This window comes from Rhea americana, unplaced genomic scaffold, assembly GCF_003343005.1.
Source record: "Rhea americana isolate MKP2758 unplaced genomic scaffold, rheAme1 scaffold_93, whole genome shotgun sequence".
NCBI classification, from domain to species: Eukaryota; Metazoa; Chordata; class Aves; order Rheiformes; family Rheidae; genus Rhea; species Rhea americana.
In genome coordinates this window covers 1-10,380 of record NW_028187122.1, presented here as the reverse complement: position 1 = coordinate 10,380, position 10,380 = coordinate 1, and positions in this window count along the sequence as shown.

The window sequence follows — 10,380 nt, the reverse complement described above, 5'->3', positions numbered from 1 at the left end:
CGGCGCCGCCCGGCCCGGCCCGGCCCGGCCGCCCGCGGGAACTCCCGGGCCCCGGGCGCGGCTCCCTTCCGCGGGGCTCTCGCCCCTCTCCGGGTCCGCTGCTGCGAGGCGGAACAGGGCCGAGCCCGCGCGGCGGGGCCGGCAGCGCAGGCGGACGCGGGGTCCCCCCCGCGGGAGCCGGGGAACCTCCCCCCTCCCCCGAGGCGGCTGCCGGCCTGCGGGGCAGCCCCAAGGCCTCTGCCTAGGTAGATCGCGCCGACGCACAGACACACCACGCACTTCGGCCCTGGGCCGCGGAGCTGGCCCTGCGTGCACCGCCCTGGCCCGGATCTGAGCTTCTCCACCTTGTGCAGTACAGACAGCATCAAGCTACTGATTGCTGTTAGCAACAGGCACTGCAGAAAACATCCACCTGGCAAAGAGCAGGGAGTGCATGCAGTGGGCAAATCCCAGCTGCGATCATTTCAATACCTTCAGGAAGGCTGTTGGTTGAGTGTCCTTCCTGCTTGTCTAGAAGACCTAGAAGTTTTCTGCTCAGGTTACTTCAAAGCTACCTGGATTTTTTTTCCAAGCTAACTGAAGCCTCACCCCCCCCCCCCCTTCTTATCACATCATGGACAATGGCACAATCTGTCCCACCCCAGGAAACCAGTGTCACATCTGCTTCACTCCCTGCCAGGGGAGGGGTGATCTGAAGAAAGGTCTTCTTCCTCAGTGTCTGCCCTCTGGGGATAGCCACTATAGTACCCGTCTGTCTCCAGGCAAGTGGTACTGCCCCCCCCACACACACTTCAGAGGTCTCAGTGCCTCCCTAAGTTAGCACAGTGCTCATCTCCTTTATGCAGGGAAAATTAAGGCCAGGATTCTTGATTTTCTAGAGGAGCTAAGAATGCCCCCAGCTGTAGCCTTACCTGCTGGCTCCTGAAAGCCCTGTGACATAGAAAGCCTCCTCACACTGCTGGTTGATCCTGTTTCTAGATGGAGAATTTGATTTTGCCCTCAGAAGGTTTCAGCCCTGTGGTGCCCCTGCTTTTGGCATTCTGCTAACAGAAGTGTAGTATTTGGTAGGGAGTCCCCTAGCCTTGCACCTGCAGGTGAACGACTGTAGCTGGAGTTGGCTATGGAGAGTCTGTTCAAATAGACATCTTGGTCTAGACAGAACAGGAGGGAGCACCAGGGAGCGCAATGCTCATTTACATCTGGCATTTGCAGCAGACTTTCAGTGCCAGGAGACCTGGCTGGGAGCTCCGGGCTTGAGTCCTTGCTCAGCAGAGCAGTATTGTGGGTTGCTTGTTATTCTTCCTAAGCAATACATGTGTAGCACTGGCAAGTGAGGCCTGGTCTGCTCCTACAGCCACCTGTGTTTGTTTTTCAGTTTATCTGATCCAGCTGGGGAGTGCCTGAGTCGCTTCCCCAGGGCTTACTGAAAGCAGGGCTATAAGGAGAGCCAATACTCAGCCCAGACAAGCTTTGGGTACCACAAGGAGGTTGAGAGGTACTGTTATAATACTGGTAAAAGTGATGTCTTTCAGATCTTTTTTGCATTCTAACCTTTCCCTGAATGGGAGGTGAAGGCTCCTCCCTGGGCTTAAAGCCTAGGGCCAAGGCAGAGTATCTAGAGCAGATTAGCATAGAGCCATCTCCATACAGTTGCTCTGGGGACCATTGAGGAACCACATTTACTCCAGCTCACTTCAGCCTGCTTGCACAGAGGGGCTGAAGGCACTGTGCCAGGGCCTTCTCAAACAGTATTAGCTTTTTTTTCTTCTTCTTCTTCCAGGTGCAGCTCAGAAGATCAACATCACCCTGGGAAACCTCTGGATCCTGCATCCTAAAATTAGGTTTCCTAGCATGAGGCTGCAGAGGTGCTACAGGATGCTTGCTCCAACCAACCTCTTTAGCCCCAGAGCTTGTCTCAGCACTCAGGGGACTGCAGATGAAGGAGCTGAAGAGAAAAGTAAATAGGTCAGCAGCTCCCTAAGGGTCAAGGGTAGTAACACAGCTGGGAGGGCAAGGGTCTCACCAGCCAGGGCCCATTCACACATTACCTCAGCAAGCAGAGCAGGTCTGGAGGTGGTAGCTAGGGTCAGACAAGGGTCCAGGTCATCAGGAAAGTTCATGGCAGTGAGGCAGTTCTGAGGACAAGCTATGGACACAAGTCAGTCCTGGTAAAAGTAACCAGTCACAGCTAGAAATCAACAGGCAGGTCCATAGTGATGAGGCAGAACCAAGGCCAGAACATCAGCCTGTAGGTCCAGATCAACAGCTGTAGATCAGTCATGCAGATGTCCAGGTAGAGGTATAAACTATGGTTAAGCTGGAAACCAGCACCTCTACAGCATGGCTTAGGGAGGGAGCAAATGTCTCAGGCAGGCCTTAAATGGAGCTCACGGGCAGAGGGTGGGCTTGGAAGCCCCAGGTGAGACTGATCAGAGCCATTAAGGCCTATTAATGCCCTCAGGGCCTTGACAAGCTGCTTATCTGCAAGGGAGGTGGTAGGTTTGATCTGCAGCTTCTTGTATCAGTAGCTTTTGATATACTTGTGCTGCATGCTGGGAGTCATGGACAGTTTCCAGCTGTGAAATAGTCAGGCTCTTCTCTCTCTCATACTCAGGGCATCTCCACATGCATGAGGAGCATCATATCTCGCTACAGTGCTGCGAGCAGATGTGCTGAGACATAGCTTGATGTTGCCAAGATGTCCAGCAGGCCTAGCAACTAAGGGCTGTGCCAACGGTAAGTGTCTCAAACCAGTGTCTTCCTTGTGTTCATATGTGTGAAGGTCCCCTATAAATAGGGTAACTGTGGAACAGCTGTGCAGCACCCTAGCACACAGTCTGGATGGTGTCACTCTCTGTAACTTAGCAGTGAAGGAACAAGTGGAAGAAGACAAGCTCAAGGGATCTGATTTTTGCCCCTGCTCTGCCATCTCAGTGAAGAATTGCAGCAGGACTCAGCCTGGTTGGCAATGTCTCTTTGCCTAATGGGAACGCACATCTTTCTTGAATGGTATTTGTAAATCTACTTTTTAAGGTCCAGCCAGATGTACATCTTCAGTCAAGCCCTAATGCTTCAAGCTGGTCTGCCAAGACAGCATTGGCCCTGATGTCAGAGAGGTCCCTCCGGACCAGGGGAATTCACCTTGCCAGTTGGCTAAGATGAGGGCAGAGCCTGAACTAAAAACTTCCTGCTACAACCTTGGCTAAGCACCAACTTCAGAGATTTCAAAGAGGATGTGGAAAAGATCATCACAAGTGCTCCTGTAAACCCAAGCAATTATATTAATTTATTTTCTAAAAGGAAATAAGAGGGGCTGTGGTTTTGCTTATGTGTAAGTTTACTGGTGTCTAAGTGCTATGAATTCAGCAGTGAGCCTGGTGGAGATAGTAAATGAGAGACAGGAAATGGAGCTGACAAGCATTAGGTGAACCCAGCTAGCCTGGTTTCAGCACGTATCCTGGTGACTCCTTGGTACAATGTGTGCTGTGTGTTAATCAGAAAGCCCCAGCTCCTGGAGTTTGGGGATTAACAGACTTATTTTTAACAAGAAAAATAAATTGATAGCTATTCAGGTTGCAGGAACAAATGGAAAACGTGGTCCTAATGAATCCAGAAGCCCTGCAAAGCAGTTGATAAATAGACTGATCCTTAGACGTCTGCTGCTATAGGTGGTTTCCATATAGCTATATAACCTATAGCTACAGTGGATGCTTTTTGCATTATTTTGATATCTGGGCTTGGTAATACAGTTTATTGACTGTACTGGCATGTTCAGTGGTCTGAGGTGAGCATACCACTAAGGAGAGGCAATCTCTGCCATGAAGGGTGTGCCAGCTAGTTCAGATACAGGCACTCAGGTGGACACATGTGAGAGAGATTTCCAGATCAGGGGGGTGCCCTTTACAAGAGGAATAAGGTGGTGCTGGAGGTACTTCACTTTCAAGGGTAAATTGCTCATGTGCATGAGACACCTTCGTGTCACTTCTGGTCTGTTCCCATCATTAGATGCAGTTTTGGGTGAAGAGCAGCTGAAGCTTCCTGTTCCAAGAAGCAGTGCCAGGCTATGAGACTCGTGGTGGATGCAGAATGGGTGGGGAAGTGTATGGCACAGGGTTGAGCACGGATGCCTTCAACGAGCACGCAACACTGCTGAGTCCAGTGGCTCTCCTGCTATCCCAGTGACCACTGATACTCTGGGAGGGAAAGGAGGCCTCCTGTGTCAAGTCTTGAGCTGATCTGCAGTGATGAGCGACCAAGCTGAGCCCTCGGGGGAGGGCACAGATTAGCTCACAACTGCTGCTGCAGCTTTCTTGCATCTTCCTTGGAAACATATGGTGTCAGCAGCCTGGCCTCAGTCGGCCTTGGGTCTGATCCTGCTGGTACCTTCATCTTTATAAATGTCCTATCAAAAGGAGAAGAGATTTCAGCTAGCTCCACTAAGGTGGGGCAGAGCTAGCACCTAACTGTTCCTTTGAAGGATCTAGAGGAGCAGTTTGGATTTGACCTCATGCTTTGGGGATTGGGGTGAGATTTAGGAGTTTTGATGCCTGGCTAATTATCATTAGAAGAGATGATTTAGAGCCAGGAATCCAGGGTTCTGTTCCCAGAGGTGCTCCTGATTTGCTGACTGATGGTAGGCAAGCTACTTTCTGCCTTCACTTTTTTTTTGCCTTGATTTGCTTTGAGAACCCACTTATTTTCCTGTCGGAGATATATTGAGAGGCTGCTTTGATTTTTCTCAAGCCTGCTGGGGTCCCCAGAGGGGACTCTGAGTTGTGGGAGGGCACAATTTATTGTTGGGAGATTGGTGCAGTGCCAGGCTAAACCTAACCCCCACCCTGAGACCTATTGCAGAGCATAATGACTTGGCACCTTGCTGACTAAATACCTTTAGCCTTGCAGTGACGTTGGGAGTATTTCCTTTACAGTTTTCTGCCAGTCTCAATGGGATAAGAGGCAAGGTCTTTTCAAAGACAGCAGTAGCTCTGCAGTATTCACTCTTTAAGTCATGCAGGACCCCAGAAGATCAGGTAAAATCTCTCAGCACTGTCTTTGCTCAGTCTCTTACTGGGATCTGTCAAAGGATTTGGATCCATTTTCTCTCTGACTGCAGAATAAGTCCAAACCACTCTCCATTGCTCTATGGGATGGAGCAGATCATAGTCAGACTTCTGGATGCACGGGAGAGAAAGATGTTGAGCTTAGAGGGACAAAACTCTGCCCTCAGTGAGCCCTGAGGTTGCTTTAGTGCCCTCACTACCACCAGGAGCCACTCTTTAGCTGGTGAAACAGGAACCCATCCCTCCTTCTGCCCAGCTCTTCCCTGCAGATGCCACCTTACCCTTCTCCTTACTGAGAAGTGCATGAGAAGTGAATCTGAGTACACAGCGTTTAAAAAAGAAAGAAAAAAAAGAAAGAAAGAAAAAGTAAAGCTTTGTGTAAAAAGACAAAACTGTTCAAGTCAGAGTTGGAAGAGGCATGTGCACGAGGGACTCCTTCCTACTTGCCAATGCAGGGCTCTTCTAGCAGGATCCTCTGAGGTATCCACTGCTCTGCCTCTCCCAAGCTTTCAGCAAATCCTTTGCATGTGGCTCCACTTATCTCCAAGTTGGTAGGTTTTGCCCAATGCTTGGACTAGATTCACAGTTTCCTTACTGTACTTGTAATTACGGCTCCTTAACTAACCCTTCAAAGTTTCCACACGTTTTAGACAATTCTGTGTGTGATCACATCTCCTCGAGTTGGATCAGGCCATGTGCCTGGAGCTTGCTGTCCCTTTTCTACATAAGACGCTGCCTGCAGCCTTTCATTCATTGCTCTTACTCACACTCCTCTGCTTGCTGATTTCATCCTGACAGAGCTAGGCATGCCTGTCCATTCTGAGCAGGAGACTCCAAGGGGAGATGTGTCAGAGAGGGAACTCTGCTCATGACCTGCCACATCTGTCACTTGCCCTACAGGAATACCAGCAATCAGGGCTATCTTGTGCAGCACAACATAATTACAGTCATAAACATAACAAAAGGAGGAGTTTGGAATCAAAATGTATAAGATCAGCAAAGAGTGTGAGGAGCCTGCGTATGAAATGTCTTGTCCAAGACCACCAGGCAGAGCTGGATAGAGAGCCCTGGTCCCTGATTGCTCATGTGAGCTCCCAGCTGTGTTGCCCTGACACACAGTCTGTGATGTCTCCAAACAGAGATACTGCTCTTACTCAAGAAGAATGAGGGAGTTGCATCAAAACCCATCTCCGGGCATTGGGAGTTAGGAGTCCAGCTCTGCCAAGGACATCCTGAACTAATGGACTTGCCTTTTGCCAAGCAAACAGCAGGGAATCCAACCTAAATCTTCCCTAGGGCCACCCTGGTGTGAGGATGTGTTGGGCTCTCCGGGATGGGGAGAGCAGTTGTTGATTTAGGTAGGACCACTTCTCTCCCTGTGCTGTCCCTTTCCAGCTCTATTCCAGCTTCACATCATACAGCAGCTGCAGAGCAGGGCTGCACAGTGAGTTAGTAAGTCCCTAGAAAGTTTATTTTCCTTTGCAAATGTGCAGGGGTTATAAAGCCCAGCCAGCTGCAGGAGGACTCCCAGTGTCTGTCCAGGACCCTGGGTGTCTAGGAAAGGAGCTCAGAGAGAAGCACTGAATCCCGCGCTGCTCACCGGCCAGCTGCGTGGCATTGGGTGAATCACTGAGCAATCCATTTCTTTCCCTCCCTGGATCCTCTCTTTCTGAAGAATAGCCATTAACCTCCCAAGGGATTTCCCTAGCCAAGGGAAATGCTCAAATTTCCCTGCTCAAATATGAAGCCCACTAACCGGAAATCTTCTCCTGAGTGCATTCCCTCAAGACTGCCTTTTCCTTGAGCATCTCTTTACCACAAGAGATACTCCTACACAGTTGTTTCTCTGGCTGCTATGCAGCAAGATTATTTTTGGCTCAGAAACTGTGCTGGGCCCTCCCCTTCCACATCTCCAGGATAATTTTACCACCCTGGCACCTTTGCCCTCATCCTGACTGCGGACACTGCCAGTGCTGGCAAATGTCCTAGCTGAACACGCTCACTTGATATTAGCAGTGTATTTGGCCACTGCTGGCTGGGGCTCAGTTCCTCTCCCCTGCCCCTCCTGCATCCCCTTCTCTCCAGGAGCACAGATTGGGGCTAGTGGGTACAGGGAGCCCTGACCTGGGATGCACCCAGGTAAGGATCCACTCTCTCAGGCTCCTTCCCTCTGATAACATTTCCTGCAGTCTGTGTCCTCTTCCAGAGTGCCTTTCCCCTGAAAGATCCTGCGATGGTCCCACTGGCCTGCTCCACACCAGGGAAAGGCAAGGGGCACCGGACGGCATGGGTATGGTCTCCTCTGATGCCAGGTCCCTGCAGAAGCCTGAGTTCCAGCAGAGGGGCCGAAGGAGCTGTCTCTGTGTGGGTGCTGTGTGGAGTCCCCCTGAGGCAAACTCCCCTGATTTGGAAAGGCGGAGGCTGATCTCAGGCATGCACACAGATAAATCACTGCTCCGAGGTAGAAGAGAGGGACTTTTACAGAGCATGCAGTCACCCTGAGCAGGGGGTTGTGGCTGGAAGAGCTGTGCAATAACCTTGGGTTTCTCTGGAGATTTGCAAGGGGAAATGGTGGCTCTGGAGTAACCCCGGGACTGATCTCCACTGCTGTCTTTTTGCCCACAGTACATTGTAAAGCAGCATCTGTATAATAGGCTGTCAAGGAAGAGTATTTTCATCATTCATCCTTAACCACCAGCCTGGTGGAATAATAGATAAGTGCATCAACCCATTAAAGACTTGGCTTAAACTGCAGTGGCTTTTTAAATATATAGCTAGGATGTTTGGGTGTTGGCACTGAAGGCAGAAAGGATTAATTGGAGCTGTGTAATTAAGCCTAGGCCACAGGGGAACACACTGGAGGAACATAATCCGTTGCCCTGGAGCCCTCAGCGTGGTGGAAGACGTGGGAGCTCAGCTTGCCTTGCCCTCACTGGGAATCGGAAGAGCTCATCTCCTGCAGGACCTGCTCGCTATTTCCGTAGTGCTTCTAGGTAACTGGGTGAGGAACACCCACTTGCTAGAGTGACTGTCCCCGCTTGCCAGGCTATGCTGCGCTCAGGGGCCTAGGCACAGCCCCACTGACTTGGGCAGCAGCGAGTCAGAATACGGCCCTTATGCCCTTTGCAGTACGTAAAGCATCGACTGCTCCGAATGAAAAGGTCCTGAAGTCTGTTCGCATCCAGGAGAGCAGAGTGCAGGTGAGGTGCTGCGTGCAGCCTTCTTGCTTGGTATCACTGCCCCGCGGTGAGGACCACTAGATGGGGCATGAGTGACCTGTGTGGCCAGCGACCCAGCGCTGCATCAGGGCGTTTGCGACTGGGGGAAGCCAGTGGAGCTGCAGCTGCCGGGAGAAGCTGGCAGGCCGCAGAGCTGGGGTGAGACACTGGCTGTGGAGCAGGAAAGGGGTGTTTGTGTGCGTCCACAAGAACCAGCGGCCAAGGGTCCTGGGGACTGCTTGGTGGCACAGCAAGCACAAGGATGATGCTGCCCTCACCCTGAGTCCACCGGCTGTCCTGAGGGCAAATGCACCGTTGAAGGCTAAGAAGCTGTGCGCTTCCCCAGGGTGGATCCGGGCTTGGGGACTCCTGGCATTCGCCACCATGCCTGAGTGTCCAGCTGTGCCTCTCTCGAGACCAGTGTGAGCAGTCTATGCATCCCAGGACAGGCTGAGGATCAGCAGCATGTGGAGCTGCCGTGGGGAAAGAGGTCCCTTGTCTACTGCCTTCCCACCCAAATGCTGCCTGGATTTGTACAGCTGCTGGGACAATACACTGTACAAGGACTGTCTCTTCTGAGCAGGAAGTCTATAACTGTGCTACCTAGCGAGACCCAGTCCCTTCTGGGCTCAGAACGGGTGGATACGTTGCTGATCTGTAAAGATAACCAACAAAAATGCCAGCAACAGTTTGAGAGAAATCTGCCAGAAGCTGCCTCTAGGCATGCTTGAGGAACTGGCAGAGACCGCAGGGCTGAAAGGGGCATGGAGGTGGATGGACTCTTATGTAGGACAGATTTGGTACCTGCAGGCAAGGACAGGATGGGTTGAAGTGCCCAAGGGAAACGTGTAGTGAGAAGAGGGCAGCAAGGGGAGATGATACGACAGCGTGTGGTGCTCCTGGCTCTCTAGCCAAGTGTGTTCAGGGTAAGGACCATGGGGACATGGCACGAAGAGTGGGTGACTTTGTCTGTCTTCTTCTCCGCCATCTGCCAGAAGAATTCTCTGCTCTTCTGGAAGAAGGAGCCTCAGCTGGGGCAGTGGGCAGGGATTTGTGACAGGAGGGCAGGGGGAGCCAGGGCTAATTCCTCGCCTAGCACAGCTCGTGCCAGCGCTGATCAGACTCCCACACATGTGAACGCATCCCTTGGGAGATACAGGGACAGTGGGAAGGAGAGGGGGACACAGCAAGAAGCAGATGGTGGCAGGGAGAGCAGCAGCTACTGTGGGAGGAAACACAAACGATACAGAAGGAAATGTGCTTTCCACGAATGGCCTGGAGCCCCAGCCAAGGTGGCAGGAGAGGGCTTCCCCGGGGAGCCCCTGCCGCACCATGCGGCGCCAGCGACGGCCAGCCCTGCTCCAGCGGGCTCCAGCTTGGGTGGAGGCTGCCTGCAGGCGCTGGGAAGGCGCCGGCCCGCCTTGTCCCGGCGCGGGCACGCCGGGAAAGCTCTGAGCTCTTCCACTCGGTTGCGTTTGTCACTCGGCTGCGGCTTAGCGAAAAGCCTCTCCCCCAGCTCGCCCTCCTGCCAGCGAGAAGCTGCTGAAGGAATCAGGTCGTTGATCCCACGGCAGCGAGGCCCCTAATAAGCCCAGCTCCGCCGGAGCCGCCCGGGAGAGCCGTCTGCGCGCCAGGCGGCTCGGGGACGGCCGCCGCGGCGGGGGGGAGCGGCGCCCCGCACGGGCCGCAGCCTGCGGAAGGAGGGGGGAAACGGCAGCTCCGATGCATTAAATACGAGGAGCGTGTGCTCCGGCTGCCGCCTCCCCCCGGCGCGCCCGGGCTGCGCGGCGAGAAGGGGGCAGCGTGCGAGGGGACGGCGAGGGCGGGCAGGGGCAACACCGGGAAGGGGAAGGGTTCCCCCAGCTCCCTCCAAGGCCTTGCAGGCAGGTGAGGCAGCGGCTCCCCGGGCCGCCGCTCGCGCGCTCACTAACCGTCGCGGCTCTGGGTGATAAAGCGGTTTAAAAGCAAATCCCGATGCGACGGCCCAGGAGGACGGCTCCTGCTCGCGGCCCCGCGGAGCCCTGCGCCCCGCCGGGCGCCGAGGGTGGGCTCCCCCCGCGCAGCGCGGCACGGGCCCCTGCGCCCGGCGGCTCTTTGCAGCC